Raw genomic sequence first — 11093 nt, forward strand, 5'->3', positions numbered from 1 at the left:
AACTTCTATTATATTCTATTAAATTAAAATAATAATTTCACGATAAACGACATACAACGATTAAAATATGTTTTTGTGGAATTATCATTGACACGTATCATGATTCCATTGATCCACTTTACATCTGGTCCACAGCCCACCCACGAAAACGGTCCACAAAAAAAAAAAAAAAAAAAAAAAAAAAATACCAAACCGCCTCAAGTAGTTGACTTGTTCCGTGTTTGGCGCGTAAACGCGTAAACCAAACCGACATAGATGTTGTTATATATACACTCTCCCAACATACAATTTCGATTACAAATCAAATCTGATCTATATGGGTCGTAAGCTCTTCATGAATCTTTAGTTATATTGTTTATTTTGATTTTATATTTTGATTTAGGATTTGTTGCTTTGATCGATGGTTATGATGATAAATTCGTCATGGCAAATCTTGATCCGCAACGGTTTTCAGGTTCATATACGCTCTCTAATTTAAGATTTGATCGGTCGATAGTTTCGATCTGAAAGATCAGATCTTTATCAGGTGTTTCCAGGTTCTTCCTCTCTTATGCTGTTCTAAGTGGGTTCAGGTTCTTTTTCTAAGTATCTTCTATGAGGAGATGCGGGTTATAAATAAAATTTTATCTGCAAATCTACTTGCTGTGGCAGATCGATAGGGTTATTGGTCCAGATCTGCAAGAAATTAAAGATTAGATATTATTGACGACGACAATTCTTGGATCATGGTTATGGAAGATACATGATCAGGTCATTGGTTGGTAGGTGGGATAAGTTATGACAAATATTGTTAGCCTTGTTCAAGTTTCTACCTTGGATGATAATCTGAATCTGAATTAAGGCTCTGTTTTGCCAGATCCATAGGGTTTTTGGTCTGTAGGTGGGGAGAAACTGTCGGCAAATATTATCGGCCTACGATTACATTTTCTTTTTCTGGTAGCATCTTCTTTTGATAACAATAAAGTTTTGATTGCAAAGCCTGGTGTGACATAATGCCCTGTCTGTGTTTTTAGGGGCTGGAAATTAAGATCCGATAATAACATCTTTTAAAGAAGTCGTTATATCAAAGATTTTGATGATCAATTCATGTTGGGTGGAGTAAGATTTAATTGATAGTTGGTTGCTGTTATTCTGCCTTCTCAATTTGGTTTTGGTATATATGACAATCAAGAAAGGTTAATTAGATCCTTTATTTATTGTGTGTGTAGTGTTATTTTGCTGGTTATTGGGAAGCTACCATCTGCTCATCATGATTTGACTATTGGATTAGTTCATAAGGTTTGTTGGTAAATGAAAAGCAACATCCTTTATGGAATTTTCTCAATTTTCGTCTGTAAGCTGCTGATAATATGGGGAAGAGATCTGCTTGTGTTCTTTGTTGATAGGTACTGCAGAGATTCTGATTGTTGTTGATGGAGTCTTAAGATTGATGCCAAATAATAGGATTGTGATTTGTCTATGTAGGTTTGTTGGGTGCCAAAAATCATGATCCAGGCATCTTGATGACCATCTATTTTGCTGGGTTTTCTTCAAAATTTATGATCATATTCTTTTTAAAATTATTGGTATTCCCTGGTTATATCATATGATGTGGGTTATTTCGCCTTGCTCTCTTGTTGATAGGTCTAAGAAAAGCTTGGATATGGATTGGAACAGATGATTTACACTTGCAGTTGATTAGTATTTTTTCATGTCCTATGAACTTTTTTTTTTTCTTAGATCCTAAATGGCCGTCTTCAATTTTATGTTCCAGAAATAAGAGGATTGTAGTTGTGTCTGTGTAGGTTTTGATGCGTGCCAAATACAATGGTGCAGACATCTTCTTATTTGATCATTCTGCTGGTTTTTCTTTGATTCTTATGATCATTTTCATTTTGAAGCTTACTAGTTTTCATCTTTCCAACATGACAAGATCAGTTTTGTCTTGTTATCTTGCTGATAGGTCCAAGGAAACTTGAACATGGATTGAATACGTTGTGTAGTTTGCAGAAAGAACAACACATGAATTGATGACCTTTTCAGTTCGATAAGTCTCATGTGGCCCCATAAAACTTTTCATCCTTTTCTAGTTCTTGCAATGACTGACATCCTTAATTTATAGGTTCCAGAAATACTAAAATTGTGTTTTGTGTATGTAGGTCTGTTGTGCGTCAAACACCATGGTCGAGAGTCCCTTGTGATCATTTTTCTTGTTTTCCTACAATTTTTAACATCGTTTTCTTTTCTAGCTATAACATGATTGGTGTTCCATCCTTTGTCGATAATAAGAATCTTTTGTCTTGTTCTCTTGCTGATAGGTCTAAGAAAGCTCATATGTGAATAGGCCTTGTCCATCCTGGTTTGTTTCCAGCTAGGTCTATTCTGTCGATCCTTTTGTGTAATCTTGCTTTTGTAAATTTTGTAGTAAAGAGGCTACCCTTGGTAAAACATTTGTATATTTGGGTATGTCCATAGGCCGGATAAGTTATGATTGGGTATTATTATCTGAAGAGAGGCAGGTTATAATTAAAATTTTGACTGCGAATCTACTTGATTGACAGGGTTATTGGTCCATATCTGCAAGAAATTACGATTAGATATTATTATCCAAGCGACAAATCCAGGTTCTTTTTGTATGCCCATATATTCGATCATGGTAATATTTCAATAGCAAAGCTAAGCAGATACATGATCAGGTTATTGGTTGATCTTAGGTGGATATATTATATATGCCAAGATTGGTTGATCAGGTTCTTCAATTTTCTAGCTTGGAATTGGATGATAATTTTATTTTGATATGAATGTGGCACATCTTTAGGGTTATTGGTCTGTAGGTGGGGAGAAACTGTCAGCAGAGATAGTATTGGCTTATGGTTTCAGGTTCTTCTACTGGTAGCATCTTCTTTTGATAACAATACAGTTTTGATTGCAAAGCCTGGTGTGGCATAATTAATGGCATGGCTATGTTTTTTAGGGGCTGGAAATTTGGATCTGATAACATCTTCCAAAGAAAGAACTCATAATATCAGATTCTTGATTTTGATGATCATCAGTTCAGTTGTAAATGTGGGGTGGAGTAAGATTTAATTGATTGTTGGTTGCTGTTATACTGCCTTCTTAATTTGGTTTTGGTATGACAATCAAGAGAAGGTTAATTAGATCATTTATTGTGTGTGTAGTGTCATTTTTCTGGTTATTGGGAGGCTGCTTTCTGCTCATCATGTTTTGACTATAGGATGGTTATATCTCTCTCTTCTTTTGTCTGGATTAGTTCATTCTATTTGTTGGTAAATGAAAAGCAACATCTTCTATGGGTTTCTTCCTGAGTTTTCTGGATTTTGATCATCACCATATCTCATTGCTGGTTTCTATAGGCTGCTGATATATTTTTCGTAATTGGGGGAAAAGATCTGCTTGTTTTCTTTGTTGATAGTTACTACAGAGATTCTGATTGTTGTTGATGGAGTCTTAAGATTGATGCCAAATAATAGGATTGTGCTTTGTCTATTTAGGTTTGTTGAGTTGGGTGCCAAATATCAAGATCCAGGCATATTGTCTTGATGACCATTTATTTTGATGGGTTTTCTCTACATCTTATGGTCATATATTTTTTTAACATTACTGGTATTCTGTAGTTCTGTCATCATGATGAGAGTTTTTTTCGTCTTGCTGTCTTGTTGATAGGTCATGTATGTGGATTGGAAGAGATGATTTACACTTGAAGTTGATTAGTACTTTTTCATGTCCTTCTTGGTTCCTAAATGGCAATCTTCGGTTTTATGTTCCTGAAATAATAGGGTTGTAGTTGTGTTTATGTAGGTTTGATTGGTGCCAAATACAATGGTGCAGGCATCTTCTTATTTGATCATTCTGCTGGTTTTTCTTTGATTCCTATGATCATTTTCATTTTGAACCTTAGTAGAATTCATCTTTCCATCATGACAAGAATTTTGTCTTGTTATCTTTGTTGATAGGTCCAAGGAAACTTGAAGGTGGGTTCAGCCTTTGTGCCTCCTGGTTTGTTGTCACCCATGGCTAGCTGTTATGTGAATCCTTGTTGCGCATATATGGAATAAAAATAATACTATCATATCTGATTCGCATATCAGTTTGTGGTAAAGATTAAAAAAAAAAAAAGTTCGTTGTGCATTTTTGTAGCATAGTCAGTCGTCTTACTGTCTGATTTAATTTGGAAAGCTCAATCATTCATGGTGTAATTTGCAGAAAGAACAACTCATGGATGAAGCTTGCAGTTCAATAAGTCTCATCATGTGGTCCCCTAAAAACTTTTCATCCTTTTCTAGTTCTTTCAATGACTGACATCCTTAATTTATAGGTTCCAGAAATACTAAAATTGTGTAGTGTGTATGTAGGTTTGTTGTCTGCCAAACACCATGGTCCAGCCCCTTGATGACCATTTTGCTGGTTTTTTCCTATAATTTTAAGATCATTTTCTTTTCAAGCTATAACATGATTGGTATTCCATCCTTTGTTGCTAATAAGAATCTTTAGTCTTGTTCTTTTGCTGATAGGTCTAAGAAAACTCATACGCGAATAGGCCTTGTCCATCCTGGTTTGTTTCCAGCTACTAGGTCTCTTCTGTCAATCCCTTTTTGTAATCTTGCTAATTTTGTCAATCTTTTTAGTAAAGAGGCTAGCCTTGGTAAAGCACTTGTGAAGTAAAAATTACAAGCCCTGTTTCAGTTTTATGTATTATTTGTGATGAAAGTCGTGTAGATTAGAGCAATGGGGTTTCATTGGTGTCTAATCGCCTCATTGTCCAGGCTAGTTTGTAAGGCTTAATGATTGTACATGGTTCTATTTGTAGGTTTTGTTGAAAGGAGCAATACATGGTTGACATTTGCAGTTCGATTAGTATTTTGTCTTGTCCTAATTTTTTTTTTTTCATTCTCATAAAAAGAGTCTTCATTTATGTGTGAGAACTAAGAGGATTGTAGCTTTGTCTGTGTAGGTTGTTTTGGTTCCAAATACTATGGTTCAAGCATTTTGATGACCATTCTTCTCTGGTTTTTCTTTGATCCTATCTACCAACTTCCCATTCTTTCCTAGTAGTTCCTTTATCAACCAACATCCTTAATTACTTGGTTCCTGAAATAATAGAATATATCTTGTCTATGTAGGTTTGTTGGGTTCCAAAATACCATGGTCCAGGCATCTTGATGGCTATTTTTCTGGTTTTTTCTTGATGTCTTATTAGCATTTTTTGTTTTTGCATTATTGGTATTCAGTAGTTCCATCATGATGTGAGTATTTTGTCTTTATCTCTTGCTGATAGGTTCAAGAAAGCTTGTACGTGGATTGGGCCTTTGTCCTTCCTTGGTGGCTTTTCCATGAATCCTTTCTGTGATCTTTTAATCGTAAAAAGCAAAAGCCTCGTACAAATTTCAGATGATACTTTGTGAAAAGATGAGGTTTATTAAATCTATGGGTTTCTTAGTTGCATAATTGCGTCATCGTCTGATCTAGTTTGGAAGGCTTGATGATTTGACCTATTTCTACATGCAGGTTTTGCTCAAACAATAAACAACACATGGTTGGCATTTGCAGCTGATTAGTATTTTTTTTCGTGTCCCAAAATCTTCGTATCTTTCTCTTAGCTCCTATATTGACCGTCTATAATTTTATGTGCTAAAATTAAGAGGATTATTGTTGTCTATGTAGGTTTGCTGGTTGTCAAAAGCTATATTAATCCTGGCCCTTTTGATTTTCCTTTGATTCTTACAATCCTTCTCATTTTATACATTACTGGGTTTGAGTAATCCCATCATGACATGAATTCTTTGTCTTGTTATCTTGCGGATAGGTCCAAGGAAAGATGTGCGTGGATTGGACCCTTATTGTTCCTGGTTTGTTGTCATCTGTGGCTTTTCTTTGAATCCTTTCTGTTAGATTGCTTTTGTATAGTAAAAAATAAAGGTATCTTTTTGGTTTTATATGTGATGTGACATGTTCATGTATGTAGGTTTCACAGAAAGAACAACCAATGATTAACCATTTATTTGGCTGGGTTCTCTTCACATCTTATGATCATATTCTTTTTTAAATTACTAGTATTCCGTAGTTCTATCATGATGGGAGTTATTATTTTGTCTTGCTCTCTTGTTGTTAGGTCTAAGAAAGCTTGTATGTGGGTTGGAACAGATGATTTACACTTGCAGCTGATTAGTATTTCTTCATGTCCTATGATCTTTCTTTTTTCTTAGTTCCTAAATAGCAATCTTCAATTTTATGTTCCAGAAATAAGAGGGTTGTAGTTCTGTCTATGTAGGTTTGATCGGTGGCATAGTAAACGGTGCAAGCATCTTCTTTGATCATTCTACTGGTTTTTCTTTGATTCTTATCATCATTTTCATTTTCAACCTACGTAGTATCCATCTTTTCATCATGACAAGAATTTTGTCTTGTTATCTTGCTGATAGGTCTAAGGAAACTTGAATGTCGGTTCAGCCAGCCTTTGTGCTTCCTGGTTTGTTGTCACCCATGGCTTTTTTTGTGAATCCTTGTTGCGAATGGAATAAAAATAATACTATCATATCAGATTTGCATAATAGTTAGTGATACAGATAAAAAGAAGTTCAATGCACATTTTTGTAGCATAGTCGGTCATCTTACTGTCTGATTTAGTTTGGAAAGCTCAATCATTTGCGATGTAATTTGCAGAAAGAACAACTCATGGATGAACCTTGCAGTTCAATAAGTCTCATCATGTGGTCCCCTAAAAACTTTTCAACCTTTTATAGTTCTTACAATGAGTGATATCCTTTATAGGTTCCAGAAATACTAAAAGTGTGTTTTGTGTATGTAGGTTTGTTCTGTGCCAAACACCATGGTCCAGTCCTTGATGGCCATTTTTCTGGTTTTTTCCTATAATTTTAAGATCGTTTTCTTTTCTAGCTATAATATGAAAGCTCATATGCGAACAGGCCTTTGTCCATCCTGGTTTGTTTCCAGCTAGGTCTCTTCTGTCGATCCCCTTGCATAATCTTGCTTTTGTAAACAAAAAAAAAAAAAAAAAAATTAGTAAAGAGGCTACCCTTGGTAAAGCATTTGTGAAATGAACAAGCCCTGTTTCAGTTTCATGTGTTACTTTGTGATGAAAGTCCGGCCTGTAAGATTAAAGCAGTGGGGTATCATTGGTGTATAATCACCTCATTGGCCAGTCTACTTTGGAAGGCTTAATTAATGATTGTATATGTTTTTACTTGTAGGTTTTATTGAAAGAAGCAATACTTGGTTGACATTTGCAGTTCGATTAGTATTTTGTCTTGTCCTACAATCTTTTTATTTTTATTGTTTTTTCTTTCTCATAACGAACGTACGTCTTCATTTACGTGTGAGAACTAAGAGGATTGTAGTTTTGTGTGTGTAGGTTGTTTGGGTGCCAAATACTATGGTTCAGACATTTTGATGACCATTCTTCTCTGGTTTTTCTTTGATTCTATCTGCCAACTTCCCATTCTTTGCTAGTAGTTCCTTTATCAACCAACATCCTTAATTACTCGGTTCCTGAAGTAATAAAATATGTCTTGTCTATGTAGGTTTGTTGGGTTCCAAATACCATAGTCTAGGCATCTTGATGGCTGTTTTTCTGGTTTTTCTTGATTTCCTATTTGCATTTTTTATTTTTGCGTTATTGGTATTCTGTAGTTCCATCATGATGTGAATGTTTTGTCTTTTTCTCTTGCTGATAGGTCCAAGAAAAGCTTGTATGGGGATTGGACCTTTATCCTTCCTTTTGTGGTTTTTTCCTGAATCCTTTCTTTGATCCTTTTTTTGGTAAAAACTAGAAACCTCATATACCATTTCCACATGAAACTGTGATAAGAAGAGGTTTATCAAACCTATGGGTCTTTAGTTGCATAATTGTTTCATCGTCTGATCTAGTTTGGAAGGCTTAATGATTGTACATATTTCTACATGCAGGTTTTTCTGAAACAACACATGGTTGGCATTTTCAGTCGATTAGTATACTTCCATGTCCTAAAATCTTCATATCTTTTTCTTAATTCCTATAACAACAGTATAATTTTATGTTCCATAAATAGGAGGATTTTTATCTGTGTAGGTTTGCTGGTTGTTAAAAGCTATAATCCAGGCACCTTGAGGCCTCCTTTTGATTTTTCTTTGATTCTCACAGCTGTTCTCATTTTATAAGTTACTGAGTTAGAGTATTCCCATCATAACAAGAATTCTTTGTCTTGTTATCTTGCTGATAGGTCCAAGGAAAGATGTGTGTGGATTGGACTGTTGTCATACCTGGTTCCTGGTTTGCTGTCATCTGTAGCTTTTCTGTAATTCCTTTCTGTTAGATCCATATTGTATACAGTAAAAAATAAAGGCATCTAATTGGTTTTACACGTGATGTTACATGTTCCTGTATGTAGGTTTCATAGAAAGACGTTCCAATGATTAACCCTTGCCGTTCGATCAGTATCATATTGTCTTCTTTTAGTCTCAATTCTTTGTTTTGAAGTCCTTTTCCAAAACAAATAAAGAGTATTTTTCTTTTGTCTACGTAGGTTTACTGGTTTATCTTTGATTTTTATTATCTTCCTTATTTTTAGTGACACCAGGTATCTATCTCGCTTTTCATGATGAGATTCTTCCGTCTGGACTAGTTTTGGAATGCTTGATGATTGTACATCCAGGATTGGAGGAAAGAGCAACAAATGTCCAACAGCTGCCAGCTGATTAGTTTATTTTTTCACGTCCCAAACTCTTCCTTTTTTTTTTCTTCGTATGCTTTGATTTTATATTTCATAAGTAACTGGTTTATAGTTTTGTGTACGTAGGGTTGTTCGGGTTCCAAATACTCTATAATCCAGGCATCCTGATTTTTTCTCTGTTTTTCTTCTACTTGAATGGTCATTTTCTATTTAAATGTCACTAGTTTTCAGTCTTTCCATCATGAAAAGAAGTTTTTGTCATGTTATTGTGCTTATAGTGATAGGTTTAAGGAAACTTGTTGGTGGATTAATTGGATTATTGTCCTTCCTGGTGCATTGTCGGTTGCGGGTTTGCTTATGGAGTTAAAAAAAAAATACAAGCATGGCTTGATTGTTTGAGGTAAAAGATAAGAGGAGCTTTAATGGGTTTTTCTTAGCATAATCACCCTTTATTGTATAATCTGGACAGCTTCATGACATGTGGTGCACCTTTTTTGTTTCTAATTAACTGCAGTTCTTGCTGAAAGAATAGTAGATTGTTGACCCTTGCAGCAGTTCAGTTAATGTCATGGTGTCTACTAAAGCTTTTCATCGATTGCTTGGAATTCCTATATAGGTTCAGTAATAGTGAGATTGTGTGTTGTCTATGTAGATATGCTGATTGGCAGACTTCTTGATTAGTATTTTTCTTCTGTTCTAGTCTTTTTTTTTCTTACTTCCTAAAATTATGGTGTCCAGTATTATTTTCCAGAAATAAGACAATTGTAGTTTTGTTTATGTAGATCCGTTGGGTTCCAAATACAATGGTCCAAGCGTGCATCTTCTTGGCTGCTGGTTTAAATTTTCTTTGATTATTATAATCATTTTCATTTTAAACCTTGCTATCTTTTAATCTTTCCATCATGACAAGAATTTTGTATTCTTATCATGCTAATAGGTCTAAGGAAACTCGAATGGGATGCGACCATTGTGCTTCCTGGTTTGCTGCTATCAATGGCTGTTGTGTGAATCCTCATTGAGGTCTTGTTTTTGGTTTAAAAAAAGTATTTCCTTCTGTTAAGTTATCCGAACAAACAAACGGGCACAAACTGATAAACGAATGAGTTTTTTTGTTCATGTTTGTTCGTTTAACAAATTACATTGTTCGTGTTTGTTCATTTATGTTCGTGAACATGCTAAACAAACATAAACGAACGAATGTAGATGAACAAATGTAAACAAACATAATTGTACATATGTGAACATGTAATATAGTAATGTAATCTAACACAGCTAAAAATATATGAACATAAAATGAACTTATATGAACGAACATGAACATATGTTCAAACGAATGGGACCGTTGTTCATGTTCATTCGTTTAAGTAAACAAATAAAAATTTCTGTTCATGTTTGTCCATTTATTAAATAAACAAACTTTCCACTTTCAGTTCATTTACAATCCTAATTTCTATACTAGATTGCATGATACTTTGTGATAATGTTAACAGTTTTAAAATTTACAAACCAAACACACAATAAATTTCAAATCATCAAAAATAATTTTAACACATTTAAATACCCCCCCCCCCCCCCCCCCCCCCCCTTCCCTTCCCTTCTCTTTTCTATATATTCTATTAGATTAAAATTATAACCGACAATCAAAATATGTTTTTGTGGAATTATCATTGCCACGTATCAAGATTCCATTGATCCACTATACATCTGGTCCACAGCCCACTAAAATAACAAACCACCTCAACTAGTTGACTTCTGTGCTTGGTGTGTAAAACACGTTAACCAGACCGACATAGATGCTATTATATATACACTGTTCCACCATAAAATTTCCATCAAATATCAGCAAAAAATTAAGATGACAGTTCCAGGTTCTTTTTGTATGATCTTATCTTCGATCATGGTAATATTTCGATAGTAAAGCTAAGCAGATACATGATCAGGTTATTGGTTGATCTTAGGTGGGCAATGTTATGACAAGATTGTTAGCCAAGGATATTATTGGCCTACGATTCCAGGTTCTTCATCTGGTAGCATCTTCCTTTGATAATGATACCGTTTTGATTGCAAAGCCTGGTGTGGCATAATGCCCTGTCTATGTTTTCAAGGGCTGGAAATTAAGATCCGATAATAACATCTTCCAAAGAACTCGTTATATCAGATTCTGGATTTTGATGATCAACTCATGTGGGGTGGAGCAAGATTTAATTGATAGTTGGTTGCTGTTTTTCTCCCTTCTCAATTTGGTTCTGGTATCACAATCAAGAGTGGTTAATTAGATCATTTATTGTGTGTGTAGCGTCATTTTACTGGTGTTATTGGGAGGCTGCGTTCTGCTCATCATGCTTTGACTATAACATGGTTATATATATATATATATATATATATATATATATATATATATATATATATATATATATATATCTCTTC

General features: G+C 34.6%; 1 long non-coding RNA gene across 45 annotated transcripts; it reads left to right on the plus strand.

Moving 5' to 3' along the window:
* Nucleotides 1–236: 236 nt before the first annotated feature.
* Nucleotides 237–11021, plus strand: LOC145000534 (uncharacterized). 45 transcript variants are annotated; one of them, XR_013661292.1, is made up of 5 exons: nucleotides 258–6165; nucleotides 6269–6322; nucleotides 6420–6466; nucleotides 6661–9066; nucleotides 9181–9542. It is a non-coding gene; the product is annotated as an uncharacterized LOC145000534 (long non-coding RNA). The 45 variants fall into 45 exon arrangements; XR_013661282.1 differs by having other exon boundaries at nucleotides 258–4571; nucleotides 4808–4854; nucleotides 4952–5006; nucleotides 5121–9066; XR_013661295.1 differs by having other exon boundaries at nucleotides 256–936; nucleotides 1014–1098; nucleotides 1209–9066.
* The last annotated feature ends 72 nt before the right edge of the window (nucleotides 11022–11093 follow it).

Source organism: Lactuca saligna, chromosome 6 (assembly GCF_052625555.1).
Source record: "Lactuca saligna cultivar CGN05327 chromosome 6, ASM5262555v1, whole genome shotgun sequence".
Lineage (NCBI taxonomy): Eukaryota > Viridiplantae > Streptophyta > Magnoliopsida > Asterales > Asteraceae > Lactuca > Lactuca saligna.